At 36.9% G+C, this 25653-nt stretch overlaps 1 pseudogene; it reads right to left on the bottom strand.

Moving 5' to 3' along the window:
* Nucleotides 1-1145: 1145 nt before the first annotated feature.
* Nucleotides 1146-25653, bottom strand: part of LOC128098791 (thioredoxin-like protein 1) — a 55017-nt pseudogene continuing 30509 nt past the window's right edge.

Here is a 25653-nt window from a genome sequence, read left to right as displayed (position 1 = left end):
GAATTACCAATAATTGTACCCAACAAATCTAATGGTACTTTTGGACAGTTGAGCAAGTATCAGACTCATAAGTGTATTCCTCTGTGACTGGTTAAGTCCAAGGACTACAGCAAAATGTGAAATGTCCCTTACACAACAAAACTGAAACTGTGCTAACTAAAGAATCACAAATGCTACATGTCTCCATCACAAAGAACTGGCTAGTCAGGAACAAAACTCTGAATAATATGACAGAACACAGGATGAAAATGCAACATTTGTTATCCTTCAGATCTCCTTCAGCAGGCCTTTCTTTTTTGGTTTTTCGAGACAGGGTTTCTCTGTGTAGCTTTGCGCCTTTCCTGGAACTCGCTTTGGAGACCAGGCTGGCCTCGAACTCACAGAGATCCGCCTGGCTCTGCCTCCCGAGTGCTGGGATTAAAGGCGTGCGCCACCACCGCCCGGCTTCAGCAGGCCTTTCTAAGAAGAACCGATGCTTGTGACTCCAGTGGTCTCATTAGGTAAAACATAAAGGCCTCAACTGAGTGTGTTCCAGTGGGGTTTTCTGGCATTTCCATTTAAAATGAACCCTGCCTGGATAGTCTAATAAATGCCCATTTCCTTTTTTTAGAACAGATCTTCGGCCCATCAACTATGTTTTGTAGCTGTGTAGTCCAAAACTAGTTTAAAGTGCATCATAAAGGACAAACTCATACTTCAAAAGTAGAATAGTTTAATGTGCATCATAAAGGAAGAACTCATACTTCAAAAGTAGAAGACTCTGTCAATCATGCAGTTTGTAGTAGTTTATTCAAAGACTCCAACATAATTTCACCCTTGTTGACAGAACAAAATTAAGAAAGTAAGAATAACTGCTATATAAGTATGAATTATAAATCCTCAATAAAAATTGAATCATTTTTCAGCAATTTAAACCTCTTCCTACTTATCAAAAAAAAGTGATTTTTCCTTTCCACTCTGTCTTTACATTTTCATATCTAGACTGTCATTATACAAGTTTTTACTTTTTTATTTTTCTTTTGAACAAAACAATGATTTATTGATAATGGCAACAAATAAAAGATTAACAGTTTCTGAAGAAAATCAAGCAATTATCCAGGAGCTGCAAATCTGACTACAGTAAGTCTTCCAGTGTCTTTTGTACCCTAATGGCTTTCTCCTTTTTTTTTGCCAACTACTTGTTTGAAGTCATTCATATTTGTTGCCTGGACTGGAGTACCAATGAAAGTAAAATATGAAATTCTCATTGTCTCTTCTTCATCTTGACTAGACTGAACAAATAAAGTTACACTCTTAACATTCTGAAATTTAACACAATGAAGAGGAACAATGCCATCTTCTTTCATGTCATCTTCTGTCAGTTCCAGAGCTTGAGTTGGCTCACTCCTTTCTGCCTCCTCAAAATCCATAGATCGGGGTAGGTTGATGAAAATGTTTATGTATTTAGGACCCTGACCATCATCTGGTCCTTGAAATTTCAAGGAGTAAAGCTTAACATGTTAATTGAATGCCACTGTAATAAGTAGCTGTTCATCACAGTCAGATTCCAAGAAGGATGTGTCTTTTTGTAAACAGTTGTCAAAGCCAAGCTCATCACTTCCATTAAGACATTCATAACTAGCTTTGTGAATAAAATAATTAAATCCATAAACCCCTTCGGAATGTCTGTGTCCTCATTGCTTCCAGGATCATTACATACCAACTGCAGATCCTCCTTTCTTCCCTCCTCCTGCCCCCCAGCCTTCCACCCTAAAACCACCCCCCTTTCTCTCCTCAGACAAGGTAAGACCTCCCATGGGAAGTCAGCAGAGCCTAGGACATTCAGTTGAAGCAGGTCCAAATCCCTCCTGCATCAAGGTTGTGCAAGGCGTCCCTCCATAGGTAATGGTCTCCAAAAAGCCAACTCATGCACCAGGGATGGATCCTGATCCCACTGCCAGGGGGCCCTTAAGAAGATCAAGCTACACAATTGTCTCACTCATGCAGAGGGCCTAGTTCAGTCCCATGGAGGCTCCACAGCTGTTGGTCTACAGTTCATGGGTTTCCACTAGTTTGTTTTGGTTGTCTCTGTAGGTTTCCCCATCATGATTTTGATGCCCTTTGCTCATAGAATCCCTCTTCTCTCTCTATGACTGGACTCCTGGAGCTCAGCCTGGTGCTTGGCTATGAATCTTTGCATCTGTTTATACAAGTTTTTAAAGGTTAAACTCAGTAAACTTTAGGTTCACAGTGAAATATACTATCCTCCAAACTCTAGAAAAATGTAAAAATCAATGTTTACTACTTGTTTCAAATTTTAATTTGTTAAGCATATAAATTTTACTTGAAATATAAAATATGTTATAAGCAATTAATATCATCAAATATTTGAATTTTATTAGGAAGTCAGAATAACTACATAATTTATCACACAAACTATGAGGAAAATCTACTTCTGTGTTAAATACAAAGGTGTAAAAGAGGACTGAGTCCACTAAGTTGTTCTTGGACCTCTGCTTATGCACTGTGACACACATGGGCAGACAAACACACACATATGAATAGAGATAATATTAAAAAATAAATAATATAAAAAGAATCATTTGCATAATATTGAATACTTTTACTTAGAATACTCTGCACAATTTTTAGCTGGTAGCAAATATGAATTCACTTCAGTTTCATCAAAACCAGCATGATGTTCCTGTTTAAATAAGTATAGAGGGTAACTTTTATTACTCTATAATAACATTTAGAAATTTCAGGTAATTTTTACTATTACTGGTGGTCTAGAAAGCACATGAATACTATACATATAAACATATGAAAGTGTGAACTTATCATTAATGGATATTTGAATGCCTTAAATTTTGCTAAATTGTGGCTAACCATTGTATGGAATATATTATTTACCAAAAAAATATGCTATATTGTGTTTTCATACTTTATATATATTTATTTGTTCATGATATATATGAATGCACATGTGATATATATGATATATACATGCATTTATACATCATCTATACAAACATATATAATGAATGTGATATATATGCACATATATAGTTATGATAGACTATATACACTCATACATATATATATAAAATATACATTATATAGAGAGAGATGTTTAGCTAAAGAAGAAAGTCAAGGTCATTTCCTAAATTGTCTGTTATTGTAACGTATCTTCATCAGATAATCTATTCCCATTATTTTATACATGTACTCTGAAATTAAATGATAAAGTAATAATTATGACCAAAAAACATGATTTTTTAATTTATTATTAATTTAATTTCTCAGTGTTACACAAACAACAGGCAACTGAGTAATTCTAAGACCAGAATAAATAATCTTTCCCAGGGAAGAGACCCAACTGGTTATCTAGTAACAAATGCTCAGCCCTAAAAACACTTACAAGATGTGCCTTTTAATAGTCCGGAAGAAATAATCAAGACAAATACTTTAAAATGATGCATATATAACAGGTTTAAGAGTTAAAACATAACATATTTTTGGGATCAAATATTTTTTCTTAAGATACTTTAATTTCAGCTGTAAACTAATACTTTATGAAATTTATTCTAGTTAGAGTCAAGGACAGAATTACAATGATAAATTTTCAAATAAATTTAAATTTGGAAAAAAAATGTGACAAACTTATGTTTTAGCATGAAGTTTTTTGCTTTATTCAACAAATATATATTGTTAAATTATACTGAGGATGTGTCTACTTGCTGGAGATTATTAGTGAAAAAACTTTACAAACTTTTCTATTCTCCCTCAAAGAGTTTAGAACATAATGTATTATACAGAGAACATGTATTAAATTTAAGTGTAGAATAAACCCTGAACAAATGAGCCTGGGTAAATGAAGCATAATACCACTCTTTTAGTTGATTTTCTGTTACTATCACAAAATGCCTCAAGCTGAGCATTTTGCAAAAGAAGGAGATTTGTTTAGTTTGTTTATTTCACAAGATCAGAGACAGAAGGTCAAAACTGTACAATGCCAGCATTGGTGAAGATCTTCTCAGGTTCACAACATTCTAGCATATGGAATCCTGACAGAAGCAAGTGAGAGAAGAGGTAACATCTGTGGGATGTTGTTCTGCATGCTGTGAATACGTGTTGCTCTATTTGATTGATACATAAAATGCTATTGGCCAGTAGTCAGGCAGGAAGTATAGGCGGGCAAGCAGATCAGGAGAATTCTGGGAAGAGGAAGGGCTGAGTCAGGAGTCACCAGCGAGACACAGAGAAGGCAAGATGACAAGGCAGAACTGAAAAATGGTATCAAGCCACATGGCTAAACAGAGATAAGAATTATGGGTTAATTTAAGTATAAGAGCTATTCAGTAATAAGTTTGAGCTAATGACCATACAGTTTGTAATTAATATAAGCCTCTGTGTGTCTTAGGGGACACGAATGGGAGAGATTTGTCCTGAAAGCCGGTTGGCTGGGACACAGGAAAACTTCCAACTACAAACATCCACAAGACACAGGAAACCAAAGGATAATTCAAAGGTCAGGCATTTTTTTTTTAATCCAACAGGCTAGGACAAACTGCCAAATGAACCCCTCAATAATAATCTCTATTGAGTTGGTGAACTCTTACCTGCTCTCACACCTTAAAAAGTCAGAAGAATCCAATGAAGTGAGTTCCCAACATGGAAGCATTAAAGCTATATTTATATCACAGTCAAACCGTAGCAACCCCCTTAGTTAACACAAATGATAGTTTATCCCTGGCTTCTACACATGACTTCAGCCAGGTGTATTTTTCCTCCTCTCATAACTGGTGTCTGGAACAATTACATTAAGTAACTTGGTAGCAACATTTCTTACACCGTCTTTCATTTAATAAAATATCCTCTGCTTATAGCTTAGCAAACAACAAGGACAAAATCTGTTGACATTTTTTTTTCAGTTTGAGTTCTTAAAATATAGATTATCATTGGAGAAGGAAAGAAGAATAAGGGATATCCCAAATCCAAAATTTGTTGCCCAATGTCAGTGGCCCAAAGGAATTCTTCTGCCTTATGTAATTTTGAAAGAAATAATATGACTTACAGAAATGATACAACTGAGAAGTCTTCAATAAATGTCAGAAGTTGATAGGAAAAGTAAATATATGTATTATGTGACCCCTGGATGTCATCCTGTGATTATAATTTCTACAAAAAAAGGAAAAGTAGGTTAAAAATAATATAATGTAGTGAATGAAGAAACAATTTTACTGCAGTCTTGCCATGTAAGCAAAGTGGAGGCCTAGACCAATTTTTTCACACATCAATTCTTCATCCTTGCATACTTTTACACACTGGTCTCTACAGTAGAGGAAACGGAGTATATACATTGATTAACAAAGTAAAAATGATACACTATTCATTCACATCTGCCTACTTTTGGACCTTTAAGTTCATAAAACTCTTTAAATCAAAAAAAAAGAAATATTTAATCAGCCTCAGTTATCTGCAGGCATGTTCAAGTAATTCTTTTATCAGAATAGAAACTATTAACAGAAATAATATTATTATTTTTACTAAAGATAATACTGACATAATACTTCTATTTTTAGAATGTTTCAAAATTTTGTTCACTGCATCTGCTTTCATATATTTTCATATATATATATATGAATGAATTAAATATATCTGAACATACATATACACATGTGTATTAGAATGCTTCTCTTTGAACACGTGAAATTGTATTCTATACAAAGAAAAAAAAGTGTCATTATAGGATATCATAACCTCTTAATATCTGATTCATACCTACACACAGGTATACACATAATTAAGAATAAATCCTTAAAAAGATATAATAATAATAATAATAATAATAATAATAATAATAATAATAATAAAGTCTGGTAATAGTAGTGCTCACCTTTAATCCCAGAACTGAGGAAGCAATTACAAGCTGACTTCTGGGAGCTCATGGCCAACCTGGTTTACACAGTTATTTCTGGGTCACCTAGGGCTACATAGTAAAAACATTTCTCAAAATAAAGTAAAGAGAAGGAAAAAAGAAATATGGTGGAGGAAGAGGAGAAGGAAAGAAGTGTAAAGGGAGGAGTGGATGCAGGAAGATCTTGTTTGTTCTGGACTGACCTAGATTCCTGGCACAGTTAGGCTTAATCTATATTCAGAGCTATTTTTCCTTATGTATAGAGTTTTAATGTTTTCTTCAAATGCTCTCCTATTGAAAACATGTCTTTTCCACACCATCTCTCCAGATTCTCATGGTTGTATTCTTTGACTATTATACTTTGTTTTATTTTATTTCTGCTCCAAACAAAGATTCGAAGCTTCTCTGATGAACTTCCTTCTGCTTTCTCAAAAGAAGGGTCATGCTCAAGCCCCATTGCATAGGTAAAGCAGCAGCTTGGAATTTTATTATCACTAGAATCAATGAGTCTTATCCCAACTTAATAGTCTCTATCCCAATATATCTGTCAAGAAATTTATGAAAAATCTCTGTAATTAATATGCTCATGCTAGTGTTAATGGTACAATTGCAAGCCTGTAATTAACACTTCAGTGTATAATTAATAGTAATATTTCAACTATATATTATAGTTGACAAGTTTTTGATTAAATGAATAAAGGGAATTCTATAAACATTTATCTGCAAATCTAATAATTAAATGAATATTGTGGGACAATGACAAATCAACTCCTCTTGAAGACAGCAATAAAACACCCACATTACCATGTAGGCTGTACATGGAAGAATTAATGATGTACATAAGGTCTCACAGGGTCATGATCCTTGTCAAAGGATTCTAGAGAAGGAATACATTTACATATGCCTACTTAATCTTGTCTCTCAGCCTCTGGACATTGTGCAGTTTGCAAGTATGTTGCTTCTGCCGTCTTCACGTAAGCCTTCTGCAAGACTACCCTCTCTGAAAGAACACCAGTCATTAGACTCAGGGTCATCGTAAATGTGGAATTGCCCCTTGTTATCCTTAACTATAAATGTCATCAGTATATCTACCTCTAAGAAAATGTTATGCTCTAAACGCATATGAACAGTTTGTGTGAAAGGCACTGTTCAATTCATTGCACCTCCCTATGTTTGTGTTTTATTTTTAATTAAGTATGTTCTGGTAACTTCTGAAACTTCTCCCATGTATATCTACTTGCTTTAAAGAGTTAAAAGCCTTTTAGTTAGGAAATAATTTTGGTTTTATTGATGAAAACAGAACAAGAGTAGTTATTAACAAAATCATTTGTGGGAAAAACGAGGTTAACACAAATGTGGAAGAGGAAGTACAAGTGTCTGGAAGAAGAAGAAATCAGTAGAATGACGGTGGAATCCAAGGTCCATAAAACTGTCTATGATTCCAACATCTGGCTTCATCAAAACTGCCAAGTGCTGAAGGAAAGCGTGGCTGGCTGTGAGGTTAGAGGGGTGACAGGTCTATGGAATTGTACTTTTGAGCTTCAAAACCTAAGGAAAGCAGATCCCTCTTCACTTTCTCTTTAACATCTCAAAGAATTTTCTTTTGCTGCTACAATAATTAATATATTGGCCAGCATAACTTCATTTTCAGTCACCTAGGAAACTCAATTCTAGATATGTCTTTGGAATTATTTCCAAAAAAAAAAGTAAGAAGAGAAGACACACCATGAAAGTGGGTGACACCAATCCATCGAAAGAGTTCCTCGATTGAATTTTAAAAAGAAAAGAGAATGTGACTTGAGCACTGGCACTGCTTCTCTCTGCTTCTTGAATGCAGAGCCACTGTGACCAGCCTCAGTATGCTACCGTAGCTATAGCTGATCCCTCTGCCTGCTTACACCGAAATGATTGAGTATATCCTCAAACTGCAAACCAAAATAAACCTTTCCTTCCTTAACTTGCTACAGCAATAGGCAATTTGGAAAATGGTGCTGAGAAGTGAATCCATGGCAATAACTACTTGGTCGTGAGGTTGAAAGGCTTTCAGAACTGGCTTGTGATAGAAATGCGGAAGAATGGAGTTATAAGCACAAAATAGCCTAAAATGCCATGAGCAAAACTTAATGGGATGTTCTGGTGGGAGTGTGGGAGAGTCACGTGCTGGTGGGACCAAAGAAAGTGAAGAATTATCTCCTGATACATCAGAAAGGAGCAAGAACTCTATTGAGAACTGAGCTAGATACCATTTACATCACATTTTACCAATGATTTTGACTTTTCTTGCCAGGGTCCTGAGTGCTTAAGTGAGGCTGCATTCAAAAGTCACGAACTAATTTATTTCACAAAGTAAAATTTGAACACAGTAGTAGTATGCAGGCTGTGGCGTGCATTATGCTCAATTATCTGTCAGAAAAACAGGGAAACATATAAAAATGCACAGTTTAGCAAAGAAAGGCCCATGTGCAAGTTTAAAGTTGCAAACTGAGTGGTTGGGCAGAAAGAAGTTACAATTTGTAAAGAAATTAGTGCACTGTAAGAAGGGCATCCAACCTGCCCTGAGACAATAGTCAGGACCCCTTGTGGAGAAGAGGGTATCTATTGAAGGCTCCAGCTTGTGTGATTTCAAACCCATTTGAAAGGAATCAGATTGAAAGGAGAAAGTCTCTGACCTCTTTCCCTGCTCCAACAGTAATTACGAAAGTGCTTTCTCAGCTTCAACAGTCAATATACGCAGAAACCACTACTGCTGTGGTAGAAGAAGGCCAGATTATATTTCTAGTTGGCAACAGGACTTGCAGCATTTTCTACATTGTCTGTGTCTCCAAATATCTGTCTCTTTACAAGGATATCTATCTTTGAGTTCAAGACCCATTCTAATTCTAACATCTCATTCATTCTGTATAATGTGCAAAGTCTCTGTTTCCAAGTAATGTATCACAGGCTCCAGGGATTGGGTTATCAATATGCCTTTTGCAGAATAATATGTAACTCTTGCAGTAATAATGTTACTATTTTTTGTTCTTTTTTTTGTTCTTTTTTGTTTTTTCAAGATAGTGTTTCTCTGTGTAGCTTTGCACCTTTCCCGGGAACTCACTCTGTAGCCCAGGCTGGCCTCGAACTCACAGAGATCCACCTGCCTCTGCCTCCTGAGTGCTGGGATTAAAGGCGTGTGCCACCACTGCCCAGTTAAGTTATGATACTGAGTGTTCTCTAGCAGCAAAGAATAATAGTTGGAAATGTTACCATTAATATGGTATTGATAAATTCAGTGGGGCCAGTATCAACTCAAATGCTTATAGCATAAGGAAATTCCAAGTAAACCCCGAAAGGTAAAGAAAATTCTCTCAGAAACCTAGATCTGTGTTGACAGGGAGTGATAGGAAAAATAAAATGGGGCCTGATAAAGGACTCTTCAGTTCCAGACTCTGAGTAGCTCTATAATATTTCTCTCACTGTATTTCTACATAGAAACTAAAATGAGTATGTCTTTAAAATATGAGTTACACAGATGAACATGCAATCAAAATATGGTTCAAATATACAATTGAGTATTATTCAACTGTAAAGAAAAATGGAATGTGTAGTGAATGAATGGACCTAGAAAATATTACATCGAATAAGGTAACTCAGGCCCAGAGAGACAAATGTTTTTGATCATCTGCAGCTCCTAACTCCAAATTATTAAATATGATTATACAACATGGAGTAAACACAGAAGCCAGAGATCATAGATTGTGGCTTGGGGCTTAGTGAGGAATAGCAGGGTACAGATGATATTAAGTGGGAAACAGAATAATGAGGAAGGGACCGAAACTGAGAATGCGTGAAAGAGGTCAATACAGAAGAGGGAGGGGATACAGGAGACAAACAATGCCAAGGTTGCTTTATAAAGCCTCAAAGAATTATATTATTCTATATTTACTCAAATAACACACAATATGTATTCATACGTGCATACGCACACAAACACATGCATACACAGAAGTATGTGTGTGTAGAGAAGTTAAGCATTTGGGGCTATTAATACTCACTAAAGGAACTATAATCTAACAAATAACCCAGTACCAGGATGAGAAGCCTCCTCTTGAATTCTTGGTAAAAGTAATTCTAGTGACTTCTCAAACAATATAGGTTATTGATGTAGCCCGTGGTTGTCTCACAGGGATTGAAGGTCAGACTCTATCGCTGAAGATACCATATACACAAGACTCAAGTGGTTCAACCTAGACCTGACCTGAATCACGTTTCTATAGTCTAGCTTCCATGGTTTTATAAAATACTCTGCACAATACTAAAAAAGCGAAGCTGCAACATTTATGAACCACTGCAATATACCAATATACCAAGATATGAATGAAAGTATGTAGCAAGCTTTGTTTTCAGCTGCCACCTCACAAATAATGACATGGAGACTTCTTATTCATCATGAAAGCTTGCCTTAGTTTAGGCTTGTACCACTTGCTCTTATTACTTAAATTAACCCACTTATATTCATCTACATTTTGCCTCATGGCTTTTTACCTTTCTTTCATTCTGTGTATCCAACTCCCTCCATGTCTCATTGGCATCTGATGTGCACCTAGATTCATCTCCTACTTCCTCTCTCTCTGCCCAGAAGTCCCACCTATACCTCTTGCCTAGCTATTGGCCATTCAGTTCTTTATTAAGCCAATCACAGTAATATATCTTCACACAGTGTACAAATATCCCACAACAAAAGTATAGTTAGTGGCAGTCATTTGTTAGAGTTAACCGATGGTTGTCTAATTAGACTTAAAGCCCACCCAAAAATGAGAGAAATCATGGTTGGTACTCAAAACCTACACAGCTTGCTGTACTAATAAGATCAGGGGCCTTGGAAAATAATCTACTGCTACCACTTTGCTAGACCATTATAATTCCTTACTAAATTCTGAATTTTATCCCTACACTCAAAGAGAATGTGGCTATCACCCCTCATCAAAGAAGTCTCTCTTTACAGCAAATGGAGTCCACCACAGAAAACTATAATTACATGCAGCACAGAGATCAACAGATTGTGAGGAGCCCAGCCCCAATGGGTGCACATAGATCACAGATCCTGCATGTCTGGCTCAGGCATTTAAACATAAACTTTCTTTGGAGTATAAATTTAGTGGACTTTAATGTTAGTAGAAATTTAATGATCCTTTTTAATGATGTTTCAATGAGACTGTCTACTTATGTATGTCAAGAATCTGATTTAACACTGTGATAACAACAAAATAAACAGATACATTTTAATGAAGCACTTATACCAATAAACAAGCTAATATAAAAGAGAGAACATTCATTATGGCCTCAACCCTTGCAACTAGGGAATGCCTAGAAGAGGAGAAATGATCTTCCCCAGAGAAGAGCCCCCAGATAGTTATTCAATACTAAGTGATCCACCCTGAGAGTGTGTGTTCATGCGTGTGTGTGTGTGTGTGTGTGTGTGTGTGTGTGTGTGTGTGTGTATGTAATATGCAGACAGTAGGTCATATTTATCTATTTAGGTCTATGAATAGATAGATAGATACATGATAGGTAGGTAGATATAGATAGATAGATGATCGATAAATAGATAGATAATTAGATAGATAGATAGATAGATACATACATACATACATACATACATACATAGAAGAACCCATATATTAAAGAAAAAGAGATCACGAAATTTAAATACACCATTGTGGTACATGAAAAGGGTTGGAGGGAAAGAAGGGAAGATAGAAATTGTATAGTGATATTATAATTTCTAAATAGTTTAATATTCCATACTTAATCTTTGCATCCTGCGAGAAGACAGTTCGTATTTAAATGCAGATTCTATTGTGAATCATAGCACAAGCAAAACAGGAAAAAAAAATCTTTCTAAACTTTCCACTAGGCTTTAGATTAGTGATTTTGTTTTTTTAAGTAGTATTCCTTAAGATTAAGCAATATTTCTAAGTTATCAATTGATCATTTGCTACTGGTCATTATTATGCCAAATACAATCCTGTTTTCCTGATTACACAACAAATTTTCAGGGTGAAATTCAGTTTGCTCAAATAATCATGAGGTGTTTACCACCTGATTCTTTTTTCCTTTTTGTTTTTGGCTAGGACAAACACTACTGGGATTTGGACAGTAAAGAGTTGTGATATTTGAGAAGAGAAAAACCAAACAATATTTTGAAAAGACATGTAAAAATAAAATCCTGCTGAACGGATTTTATTTTATTTGAGGGGGATATATATTTGTAGATACATACGCAGCCTATGACCCATGGAATCATCACCACCTCTTGTATACTATATAACCCTTGTGTTCATCATTGAAAAAAAGCACAAAAAGAAATTCTCATGAGAAAGCATTCCCACAGGTTTACATATATTTTGAGGGTATATGTATGATGCCCAAATTTGGATTTAATAGGTGGAAATTCTTCAAATCAATTCACATACACATTAGTACTTAATCACCAAATACTAAGGTTTCTCTATTAGGCAACATATGGGAAATGACCAAAGTTAATGCTAAATCATCTCAAAGGGCCAAATATATCCATAAAACTATACACAAGTGTATTTATGCAAATTGATTCCCCTCCAACTACTTGTAGCACATCATCTTCCTGGTATCATTTAGAATGAAAATCCCAAGTAATGACACTTCGATTTTATAAAATTCTGAGTTGTCAAGTCATTGAGGTGTAAAATACAGAGTTTGTACCTGCATATGTTTGATATAATGAGATGTCCTAGTTGAAACTGTCAAATATAGCTTATGAAGCAAAAAACAATATATTTCCCATACAACATCAGTGTAGAAATGAACAAAAGTTCTGGACTTAAAACAGCAGTGTGAATCCAGCTACAAACAACCTTCAAATCTCCCAAAGAGCCTTATGGAAAGTGATTCCATGGTGTTTTATTTGAGTTTCCTATTTGGATAAGTAATGGTAATAATGACTTCAACTTCATACTTAAAACATGTAAATATCTAAGCCAGTGCTAAATATATGGGAAAGATGAATTAAGAGCAATTTTTATTCCTTGATGAAGTTTCAATTCTGTTTTGTCAAATTAATGAAACAGAGTATGCATTTGGGCCTTAAGGTTAGATTCATACAGATACAGGCAGTTTTCATGTAAATAATCTGTAGATTTGCTTGCAATTGTAAACAAGGTGTGTCAACTTTTAAGGGCTAAAAGTAAAGCTTCCAGAACTGGAAAGATGGCTCAGTGGTTAGGAGCTCTTTTTGCACTGTTTAGAGGGTGGCTAGAGAGGAAGAGTTCTGAAAAAGATGACTGGAAAGGGGGACATTTCTGGGTCATATAGAAACTGGATGCCAGGGAAACTCCCATGAATCTACAACGATGAACTCAATTAAGTCTAACAATAGTGGATACTTTGCCTGAACTGGCCCTCTCCTGTGCTGTGATCATGTTGGTAACTTCCCAATTGTCATCAGAGAGCCTTCATCCAGTAACTGATGGAAACAGAGGCAGAGACCCACAGCCAAACATTAGCCCAAGCTTAGGGAATCCTGCTAAAGAGAAGGAGGAAAGATTGTAGGAGTCAGAGGGGTTAAGGACACCACAAGAAAACCCACAGAAACAACTGACCTTGCCCAGAGGAACTCACAGAGTTGGAACCAATAACCAGGAGCCTGCATGTGACTAACCTAGACCCTCTACATATGGTAATAATGACTTCAACTTCATACTTAAAGCATGTAAATAAATATCTACATACCAAGTTGTGTAGCTTGGTCCACTTGTGGGACTCCTAACAATGGGAGCAGGGCTGTCCCTAATGCTTTGACTGGCTCTCAGGAACCTATTCCTCATACAAGGTACTAATCTTACTTCAATTTGATATGCCATGCTTTGTTGATACCTTTCTGAACAGAAACAAAAGAGGAGTGGATTGAGGGGCAGGGGAGGTGGGTGGAGGGAATGGGAGGAGAGGAAGGAGGGGAAACTATGGTCAGGATGTAAAATAAATAAATACATAAAAATCATTTTAAAAATCTTTTTAGAAGTTTAAAACTTCCTACTAATACTTAGTCAAAAGAGATGCAGTACTTACTTCTAAGTCAATTTAATCCCTTTTTCTCTTTACATTTTCTGGCTTGCTTTCCCCTTTTCCATCCTTTCAAAACCATATTTTCATACTAAATATTTCACATCCTCTACTAGAAGGCTAGCATCAGAACTTCATTTCAACATTACCCTAGACGGTAGCTATGGAAGCATTCCCATACTAATTCACCCCAATAATAGATACAAACCACTCAGTTTGGAGGAGACAGGTATAATTAGGAAAAAGTATCATTGTCATAAGAGGTAAACTAAAAACTACAGGCCTGAAGTAGCTGTGCCCTCAGTGACTTAACCTGTCCCTCTCAAAATTTATATATAATGTGGAAATAACCCAAAATTCTGTAATTCTGGCTTTGTTGTGAAGAGAGCAGTACTCAGAGAAATAAAGGCAGCTCTTCCTTTCACATGCACATCTCTGTATTCATGGTTTATTTTAATCATTCTTAAATATTATATTCATAAATTGTTTTTAAAATTTTAATCATAAAGTTTTAAGTACCTTTTGAATAGTAAAATATAGACCATGATATATCAAGTAAGTACACTAAAATTAATACTGCATGATATAAAAAGAAATAAATTTTACAATTGAAACCAAAAATTTTACATAGTATAATATGCTTAAAATATCTTACTGGCAAATTTTTGTGTCGGAATCTTTCATTTGAAATTAAACACATTTAGTTGAGTTGTTGGTCAAGGGGGTCCCATGAAGATCAATAAACAACCCAGGCTGATACCAGGACAGAAGGTCACTGTCTGGCAGCAAGGCCCCACTGCCAAGGACAACATCCACACAGCTCACCGAACATAAAGAGTTCAAGGTGGTGCCTGCATGGAGCCTTCACCTCTAAATTCTAGTTTCTTTGGCGTAAGAAGGTACTCTGCAGGCTAAGGAAAGAGAAATCTAGACACCAGCACATCCACAAGACCTCCACCTACAATCTGTCCTGCCTACAAGATGTGCCAGGGCAATGGGGGCACTGAACTTGTGGGCGTGGTCAACCAATGTCTGGTTTAACTTAAGGCTCACACCACAAGAGAGAGCCCATGCCCTACAATGCCTAGATGGCCAGAAACCAGAGGCTGCATAGCCCAGAGACCTAGGCTAGAACCAAACACAACTGCAAAAAAAAAAAAAAAAAAAAGGTGGGGGGGGAATGATTCTTAATCATATTGTGCCATACTAGTAGATCAGCGACTTGTTCCATCATCAACAGAGTCTTGTTCCAGCCGCAGGAGTTGGTGCAGAGACCCACAGCCAGACATTATGCAGAGAGAGTCTCCATTGGAGTTCTCCATTGGTCATTGGTCCCTCCCCTCAGAGCTGAGGGAACTAGGCAAAAACTGGGGAGGAAAGATTTTAGGCATTAGAGGATATAGAGGATACCAGGAGAGCATGGTTCACCAAATCAACTAAGCAAGGCTCATATGGGCTCACAGAGACTGAAACAGCAAGCACAGGGCCTGCATAAGTCTGCACCATGTCCTTTACATATAGGTTATGGCTATTAGGTTGGTGGTTTTGTGGGACTCCTAACAATGGGAGCAGGTCTGTCTCTGACTCTTCTGCCTGCTCTTGAGACTCTTTTCCTCCTACTGGGTCGCCTTATCCAGACCCAGCATAAGGGCTTTTGCCTTGTCTTATTGTATCTTGTTTTGTCATGTTTGGTTTTTGTCTCTTGGAGGCCTGATCTTTTCTCAGGGGAAATGGAGGAGTGGGTCTGGGGGAGAGAGAAGTGGGGGAAACTGGGAGAAGTGGAGGAGGGGAGGCTGTAATTGGGATGTATTATATGAGAGAAGAACCTCTCCATATTTATTTATTTATTTATATTTTTTGAGACAGGGCTTTTCTGTGTAGTCTTCACTGTCCTGGAACTCACTTTGTTGACCAGGCTGGCCTGGAACTAAGAGATCGTCCCTTCTCTGCCTCCCAAGTGTTGGGATTAAAAACATGTGCCACCACTGCCCCAGGAAAAGAATCTATTTTCAATTTAAAAAGAAAGAAAGAAGGAAAGGAAGGAAGGAAGGAAGGAAGGAAGGGAGGGAGGGAGGGAGGGAGGGAGGGAGGGAGGGAGGGAGGGAGGGAGGAAGGAAGGAAGGAAGGAAGGAAGAAAGGAAGGAAAAGGAGAGGAGAGGAGAGGGAAGGGAAGGGAAGGGAAGGGAAGGGAAGGGAAGGGAAGGGAAGGAGAGAGAGAGGAAGAAAGAGAGGAAGAAAGAAAGAAAGAAAGAAAGAAAGAAAGAAAGAAAGAAAGGAAGGAAGGAAGGAAGAAAAAAAATAGATGTTGTACTGTACGAATAATACCTATGGTAACCACTAATGAAATCACCATATTTTATAGGTATAAATATCCAGTTTGAAATTGATTTCATATGTAGATTACTAATTTTGTGTGTGTGTGTGTGTGGAGGTTCCAGTATGCCAGATTCCTGTGAGACTGTGGTCAGGTTTGACTGCAGTGGTAAGTATAGCTTGCCTTGCATGCTGATACCACTGGTCCTGCCCATTCTCATGCCTAAGTTCATTTATTTACATATTCATTTGAATTTCTGTCACAGTAAATTTAAGGAGTTTTACTCCTTAACTTTCAGCATACCTTACTCATTACACCATGTTGCTTCTATTTTTATTGTTTAACTAGAATTCTTGTAAATGCACTACCATCTTAGCTACTTTTTTTCCTTTCATAAGCTTAAAATCTTATGATTTCAGTAAAATTTTAACTATGTAACATGTCTGTGTCTTGAGAAAATGTTTATAAGGTGCAAAAGTAAAAATGATTGATAGTGAAAAATGAGTCATTGAATTTCCCCCAAAATCAAAACCAACAATAATAATGATTAAATAGTCATGCTAAGCAAATAAACAACCTTTCAAATAATTGGTATATTTTATGGCAACCAGAAAAAAAAGGTTGAAGTAGAAACTTTTTTTTTCCACAAGCAATTATATTCAAACCAGATTTTCCCCCATCATCCACATTAGTCAGAATTTCTACATGATCAAAATTTCGCAGCAATTATTACTACAGAATCATAAACCTTTGTTTGTATAAGTGCCAATGCCACCATGCTGAACTTCTTTACTGAAAATGAGCTGCAAGAATCTAAATACATTATTCTGAGAGTAAAAGAGAAATATCATTGCTTTTCATCACACTATCTTCATGAGCCCCAAATTTTAATCCAATTGCTTTCCACAGAAAGAAGCGGCAGACAGAGTAAGAAACAGTGATGTTCTACAATAGTAGTACATCAATTGTACAAAACAAGAGTGAGTATCTGAACTGTGGTATAACATTAAAGAAGTTCTGGTATTCCTACATATGGTAACATTTAAGACAAATCATTTGTTTATAATCAAATAAAAAAGGAAATACATGGCAGTTTTATATGGAACCAGACCTGTTTATGTAGTAAGCACAGCATGTTAGCAATGTTTTCCAAATTATTATTGAAAATCCAGCCAGGCATGGTGGCACTCACTGTTAATTCCAGCAGTCCAGTTGGGAAGCAAAGGCAGGAGAATCTTTGTGAATTTGAAGCCAGTCCATTTTGCATAGAGAGTTTCAGACCACCCATAGCTACAAAGACCCTGTTCAAAGGAAGAAAAAAAATTCTAATGACTTTTTTTCATTATGATGGTCATAGTATTTAAAAATAAATTACTGAAACTCTAAGCAAAGATCATGAATATAAAGACCCAACTTCTTGGAAGCAGACATTGTGCTTTGAATTTTTATGTCCATTAATTTCCTCTTCTTAATCTTAGGCACTTTGAGTAAGTCTCTTTTGTGCAATTGATGCCATTCTTGATAATAAGATCAATTTGTTTGTGTTAGAATACAAATAACTTTCTCCTCCATGTTCATAAATTATAAGCATCACTCATTAGTTTACGATAACTTAATGAAAGTTGGAGGCTAGATTTAGTAAAAATCAATTTTATCAGAAACACAGAGATCATGCAATCGAGCTATGTTGGAAAACGGGCACTGAACTGCAGAGAGTGTGAAGACACAGAAAGTGAAGCTGCAGTATAAATACATTAGTATTTGCAGCCAGGCACTCATAACACTTAATGAGAAAGGCAATAAGAGAATATTTATCTGTTTTTACAGGGAGATCAAAGTCCAGAGAAAGCAAGACACCGTTACAAGTTCAAGTTAGTGAGGAAATCACAAGCCACTAAAGAGATGAAATTTCAAACGTCAACGATATGTATTAAATTGAAATTGACAAAGTAATTTGTTATACATGTAGTAATGTTAGTTAACTGTGCCACTAAGGACCATCATTATCATTAGAGTTGAAATAACTGTTCGTCATGGGTCAAACTCTATATGGTGCCTAGCAACTCCTCAAAAAGCTGCTTTCTGCAATTGACAGATAAGTAAATTGAGGCTGTAGGAATTTTCAGCATCCATTCTACAAAGTGTGAGATCATTTGCCTTTCTATAGATGGAACTAAGCTGGAATCTCAGTTTGTCTTACTTTATCTCTTAGTAGAATGAAGCTGTGAGTGACCTTGGACAAGCACTGATACCTTTTACCCTCTTATTTAATTTTATTAGTTTCAGTTGTAGTGTGTGTGTGTGTGTGTGTGTGACTGATACAGTACAGTGTGGTATCTTCAAACCTTATGGAAAATAACTTGTTTTCTTATAAAATTGTGAATATATCTTTTTATTAGATTGATGCTTTCTAAGATATATTTTATATAATAATAGATATATGCTTAGAAATGACATACAACAATAATTTTGTGTTTGTTCTTAAACACTAAATATTTTTGATTGTGAGCCTAGCCTTTAACAGCTGAGCCATTTCTCCAGCCCACAAAGATGAGCATCCCATTTTTTCTAACAATATTATATGGACAATTTTAAATTGTGGATTGTAAAATCCACATGGAAACAACCCAGATGCCCTTCAACTGAAGAATGGATAAACAAAATGTGGTACATATACACAATGGAATACTACTCAGTAGAGAAAAACAATGGCATCATGAGGTTTGCAGACAAATGGATGGATCTAGAAAAAATCATCCTGAGTGAGGTAACCCAGACTCAGAAAGACAAACATGGTATGTACTCACTCATAGCAGGATAATAGACATGAAACAAGGATGACTTGTCTGCTACTCACATCACCAGGGAGGCTACCTGGAAAGCAGGACCCCAAGAAAGACACAGGGATCACCCAATGACAGAGAAATGGAATGAGATCTACATGAACAGCCTGGACATGAGTGGGGGTAATGAAAGGCGAGGGTTGAGGGAAAGAGAGCTTGGGGGAGCGGGAGATCCCAGCTGGATCAACAACAGAGAGGGAGAACAAGGAATAGGAGACCATGGTAAATAAAGACCACATGAGAATAGGAAGAAGCAAAGTGCTAGAGAGGCCCACAGAAATCCACAAAGATACCCACACAACAGACTGCTGGCAGAGGTCGAGAGACAGCCCGAACTGACCTACTCTGGTGATGGGATGGCCAAACACCCCTAATTGTTGTGCTAGAAACCTCATCCAACTACTGAGGGATCTGGATGCAGAGATCCATGACTAGGCCCCGGGTGGATCTCTGGGAGTCCAATTAGCGAGAATGAGGAGGGTTTATATGAGCGAGAATTGTTGAGACCAAGGTTGGATAAAGCACAGGGACAAATAGCCAAATGAATGGAAACACATGAACTATGAACCAATGGCTGAGGGGTCCCCACTGGATCAGGCCCTCTGAATGGATGAGACAGTTGATTGGCTTGATCTGTTTGGGAGGCACCCAGGCAGTGGGACCAGATCTTGTGCTCATTGCATGAGTTGGCTGTTTGAAACCTGGGGCCTATGCAGGATTGTTTGGCTCGGCCTGGGAGGAGGGGACTAGACCTACCTGGACTGAGTCTACCAGGTTGACCTCAGTCTGTGGGGAAGGCTTTGCCCTGGAGGAGATGGGAATGGGGGGGGGGGGGGGTTGGGGGGAAGGTGAGGGGGACGGGAGGGGGGAGAACAAGGGAATCCGTGGCTGATATGTAGAACTGAATTGTATTGCAAAATAAATTAATAAAAAAAAAAAAAAAAGTAAAATCCATTTAAAAGCTATAATATCAAAAAATTTATTTTTGAAACAGATTATTTCCCAGGGTTTCTTTGACTGGGGCCAAAATTAACCTCCAATCTTTAAATATATGATTAACTGAATAAGCAGCTAAGTCACTCATAAAACGAACAAGTCAACAAAGAAACCAATTTGAAAAAAACAAAATAATAATCCTACTCTGCCATTCCACATGCTAGAACCAGTACAAAAACTAATTCTGAAAACTTAATGTAGCCGGGTGGTGGTGGCGCACCCCATTAATCCCAGCACTTGGGAGGCAGAAGCAAGCGGATCTCTGTGAGTTTGAGGCCAGACTGGTCTACAAAGGGAGTTCCAGGAAAGGCACAAAGCTACACAGAGAAACCCTGTCTCGAAGAAAAACAAAAAAACAAAAACAAAACAAACAAACAAACAAAAAACCTGAATGCAATTATCAAATATTAACTAAAAGAACACTTAAAAATATCAGATTTTCATTTACTTATTCTAAAAGCTCTTTTGTAATTCTAGTGCCATTATCAACATCATTTCTCCTTCCATCCATTCTTGTTTCCCTTGCATATTCAAGAAATGATGCATACATAGGAGCAAACAGTCAGCCACATCCCCTCTATTTGCCATCCATAGTTTGAGACCATTCCTTGGTAATCCTTTCAATGAGGAAAGGAAAAAATGAAAATTAAAGCTCTCATCGAGTGAGATTTTATTTTGACAACCATTCTAATCTTTAGGATGTTTCTCCTTCCAGCTAGTATATATCTCGTCAATCACATGAATTTAAAAAAAAAATTCCATTCATTACCAATTTTGCATTTGAAATCTTTATCATTCTGATGAAGAGAAGGGTGCACAGCTGTCATCTGGGAATGAGTCTATGTTCTGCAGATCATTGGCAGGTAGGGCATAGAGCTATTCTACCAAATTATATTCCCAGTAGGAGTGGATGTAGAGGCTCTAACAAACTCTGGGCACAGTGACATCTGTATCTGTGTAAAGGGACCAATTTACATGCCATCTGGCACCAAAGAGTTGAGCTACTTGAAATCTTAATGGAGACATTTTGGTTCTGGCAATCAGGGTTATAGCTATGTGGTGAGTGAAGTGTTCACACAGAAATACTGTGAAGAGTGCTATGGCCCTTAAAAAAAAAAAAGCCTAGGCAGCATCTTTGGACCAGCTAGAATAATGACCCCCCAAAAAGAAGACATCAAAGTAAAGAATTTCTTTTCTTTTGGAGGATCCAGAAGGCTTTGCATTTCATATTAATCCCCTGTATTGAAATTTACCCTTCAAGTCAGTTTTCATGACATTATCCTCAAGACTCAATTACAAATAAGATGGGCTGGGGTGCTTGGAATGTTCTTTCCAAGGTGCAACATACTGTGTCTGTAAGTAACAGCTTGAGAGAAAATTACAGTCATTAGGGTGCAATGGTAAAGAGTTTTTATTTCTATTTAATTCAAATTAAATCTGATTGAGAATACAGGGGGAATGGGGGTGATTATTGCCAGGAACACCATTACAACTTCTGTTAAGCATTTTCAGGGACCCTTTTTTAAAGTGGGACTGACAGCTTCAGCCCCTCCACTGCTGTTCTGTTTAGTTTCTTTTCCCCATGACCCTCCATATAAGAGCTTCTGGTTGAAAGTAAAATTAGGGAATAGAGTCAGTGGGGCACAGGAGGGGGGGCCTGAGCACAGCAATTCATGTCAAAGATCATGCAAGAGTAAGTAAAGCTTCTTTCATCATTCCAGTGATTGTGTTTACATAAACTATTCACTTGGTTTGTGATATCTGTGGGCTAAAATGAGCAAAGGTATTACTTTGTCCTTTTTTTCCTATTTCATTATTTAATTATGTATTGCAATGTTTTGCTTCTGTTAATTCTCATACTAATTGCCACTGATTCATAAGCAGAAATCATTTAATGTAATGGATTTAAAAATTAATTTGCAATAATTCCCATGCTGTTCCCTTTCCATCACTAACCGTGGTGACCCACCCTTTCTCTATTCATGTAGTCTTTTCTTTAAGCCAAACAGAGATGCTATTTGTAACCAAGTGTGGTTTCTCCCACTCTTCTTTCCTTCTTCCTTTTTACTGTTTATTTTTATTTCCATAGGCCTATTTATCAGTTTCTTGTTACTGTAACAGACTGTAATAAATTTAGGGTTTCAAAACAACACAAATGTAGAGTTGCATAGTTCTGAATGACAGAAAACTTGAAATCAATATGTCAGTAGGGCTGAGCTCCTTTGGAGAGTTCCAACAAGAATTCTCTCTCCCTTTCCTAGTACAGGGAAGCTGTCTGTGCATTCATGTTTGGTGTCTCTGGCTTATAAAGAGCCTTGTGATTATATTGAGCCCATCTGGAACATCTAAGCTTATCTCCCATTCCAAAGTCCTTAGTGTAACCATATCTATAAAAGTCTTTTTCATATAATATAATGCAGTTCCAAGGACTAGGGTACAGTTCTGTAGGACAATTATTTTGCCTGGCATATACATAAAAAGACTAAATGAGTCCATCAGAAGTCTACAATTTCCACCCATATTTAATGCCCTCATGTCCTGGTAAATTGGATAAGGCTATTACAGTCATCAGAGGAGTGCTCTCAGATGAAAGGAAATAGAAGTAAGTCACACTACTGCCTCTAAAGCTGCTTAAATACTTCTATGCCTGAGTCTTGCACAGTATTCTGAGACTGGGCTAAATAATATTTATTCTCAATCAGCTTTAAATTTACTGTTGTTAGGAACATTGGGAGATTAGTAATTGTGAAGGAGGACAATGCGACCAGGTCCATGTAAGTAAAAAAAAAAATTTTCAGCAAAAAATAGATAATGTATAGACAACACATCTCGTCAGGATCATCAGGGAAGGGTGTATGTTTGTGTATTTAGGCAACCTGTTCCAGATACCGCTGAACAAGTATTTCAAATGCCACTTACAAAAACAGACAAGACCTTGAATACATGTATTGTTTCCTTTATCAAAATCATTGCCATCGACCTTGTCATCGTCCTTATCATCATTGTTGTTATTTGAATTTTACAGCTAAAGAATTTGAGACACTAGTAGACTAAAATGTTCACAAAGGTGAAATATCTACAAAGAAATTTGGACCCAGTAAGTTTAGTTCCAGTCTCTCCTTGTTATCCACACATTACACTGTATTCATATAAAGGAATTTGAATGGAGGTGTTTTAAGTGCTGTGTAAATTTTTGTAAGGGGAGAAACCAAGTAGCATTCTGAATGATGAAATCTGTGTGTCTCAAGACAAAGAAGAAAAGGAAACCACAGATGTTCAGATGACTAGCATGGCCCCATAAACAATCAGAGTTTGAGGGATAGCTTTATGCAGTATTGCACCACCATTGAAGAGGAATATTATCCCAAGTCACTGGGCCTTTGGCACCTGCCCCAGGAGTGTTAAGATTTAAGTCCAAAAAAGCAGAATCTTTGATTTGAGCAGAAATGTGCATCCAACGGAAATTTGATTGGATAAATGCTAGTTTAATGTCAATTACCTGTAATGAGACTAGACTGTTTTGTGTTGGCAACTTTGCTTCTCAGTTCTTGGAAATTTTCCTCTCACCATAATAATTTGTATATATTATATATCCACATATACATGTGCTATACATGATTATATATATTTTTCTGGAACCAAGGGAAAGAAAAGGTATTAATAACCTTTAAAGGTAAGCAAAACTTGAATTGATTACATAGCTGTTATTTGTTAGTTGTGTATATGGATTTTATATTTAAGACTCAGTTTACTCATCTGTAAGATATTGAAAAATCATGATCCAACTCTCTAAATTATTATTAGAAATATTAAAGAGCATATTTCAAATCCCATAATTCAAATCCTGTCACCTGTTAATTAGACATTCTAGGAATTAATTCTCTCATCACTGTGACGTGAGAAGAAGCAACTTAAGGAAGAGTTTGGAACTTTTTTGTAATTACTGTGATGGGCTGTATTTCTTTACACCATGGCAGAGGGTCTAGCCTTCTGCAGGTCAGAGACTGGGAACGAGTTGCAGAGTTGGCGAGAAAATATGCAGACTGCTTCTTCTTTATTTTATTATTCTTTCTGTCCTTGTTCTCCTCTATTATGTTTCTGTTCTGTTCTTCTGCCCTGAGGTTTCCCTTCTTTCTCTTTCCTGATGACTTCATTCTCATTATTTTTTGATATCTTCCTTCTACATCTTTCCTGGTGTTTTCCTTCTAACTTCTTCGTTTTTTCCCTCACAGCTTACACACATTAGCAGAGTCTTTCAAGTAATATAAAAATTACAATGTGGTTACATTCAAGTTTTTAAGTGAATGATTACGATGAATACAAGTAAAATATATGTTTTCCATATCATTTACATGATTAAACATTCTACATGCTACCAATGAAAAACAAATTATTCCCAAGAACCCACATGCAGTTAAACATTTATCTTTTAGACTTCTCATATCAGAAGCCTTTCAGCCATAACCATTTACATAGGCAGTAGTTTTTATAATTGCCAAAAAAAAAACAAGGATGCTAGTTTCATTTTTCATATTTTAGAGTCCTGTCCAATTATCTTAACTAATCACCCAACTCTGTGTTTTCTCGTTACATGAAGTCAACTGTTTAAAGCTTTGTTTTAGCTATGCTTCTCACTGAAACCAGTGAACACATTTCCCAATATCAAAAAGTACTTGACCTAATTCCTGGGTCTTGATTGTTTTCTCTTAATCATTAACCTAAACCGCAGTCCATAGGACTCCTCACGTGAATCTTGTGTAAGTTCTAGCTGCATGACACTTCCTTCTCCTTATTTTCTATCTTCTGTGGCCCCTGCTTTATCATGGACAGGGGATACACTTTAAACAGTACAGTTTAAGAGGAAACCATCTTGATAAAAATCTACAGGTCAAAATGACCAGTAGAGCAGAATATTTGCGTGAGATAATCACACTACACTAAAGGCAGTGGGGATTCCCCGACACACATTCACACTATGCCAGATACCAGAGAAAAATGGCAGCAGCAATCATGGAAAGATATAGCAGTAGCAAGAGACTTTCTGGAGCCAAAGCCCTTGCGGCCTTGCCTATCAGAGATTCACCCATCAGTGCTTTGCTTCCTGGTGAGACAGTCTCCCAAAGCTCAATTGCCACCTGCTGTTCTTCTGACTTAGCCACTGGCATACTACAGCATGAAAAGTTGGAAAAGTCACAACAACAAACAAGTGAGAGGCAAAAAAAGTGAAACATGAGGCACCTGGCTACATTGAATATGCAGTCAGGGAGCAGAGATAAATCAGTCAGTGGAGCCAGATGACCCAACCTCAAGGCCTTCCTACTTCCCAGCCCTGAGCCTACTGTGAATCTCCTTTTCCATCATGATTCCATCTCCTAAAGTTTCCACAATCTCCCAGTTTATTTTATATTACTAGATATTAACCCAGAGCCTCATTCATTCCAGGCAATTGCTTTACCAACTAAACTATATCAGCTTTCTAATCTCTTTTAAAAGCTAATATTCTGCCAGTGACCCTCCATACCAAC

This window comes from Peromyscus californicus, unplaced genomic scaffold, assembly GCF_007827085.1.
Source record: "Peromyscus californicus insignis strain IS unplaced genomic scaffold, ASM782708v3 Scaffold_6__1_contigs__length_162567912, whole genome shotgun sequence".
Taxonomy (NCBI): domain Eukaryota; kingdom Metazoa; phylum Chordata; class Mammalia; order Rodentia; family Cricetidae; genus Peromyscus; species Peromyscus californicus.
This window is presented reverse-complemented; position numbering and strand designations above follow the sequence as displayed.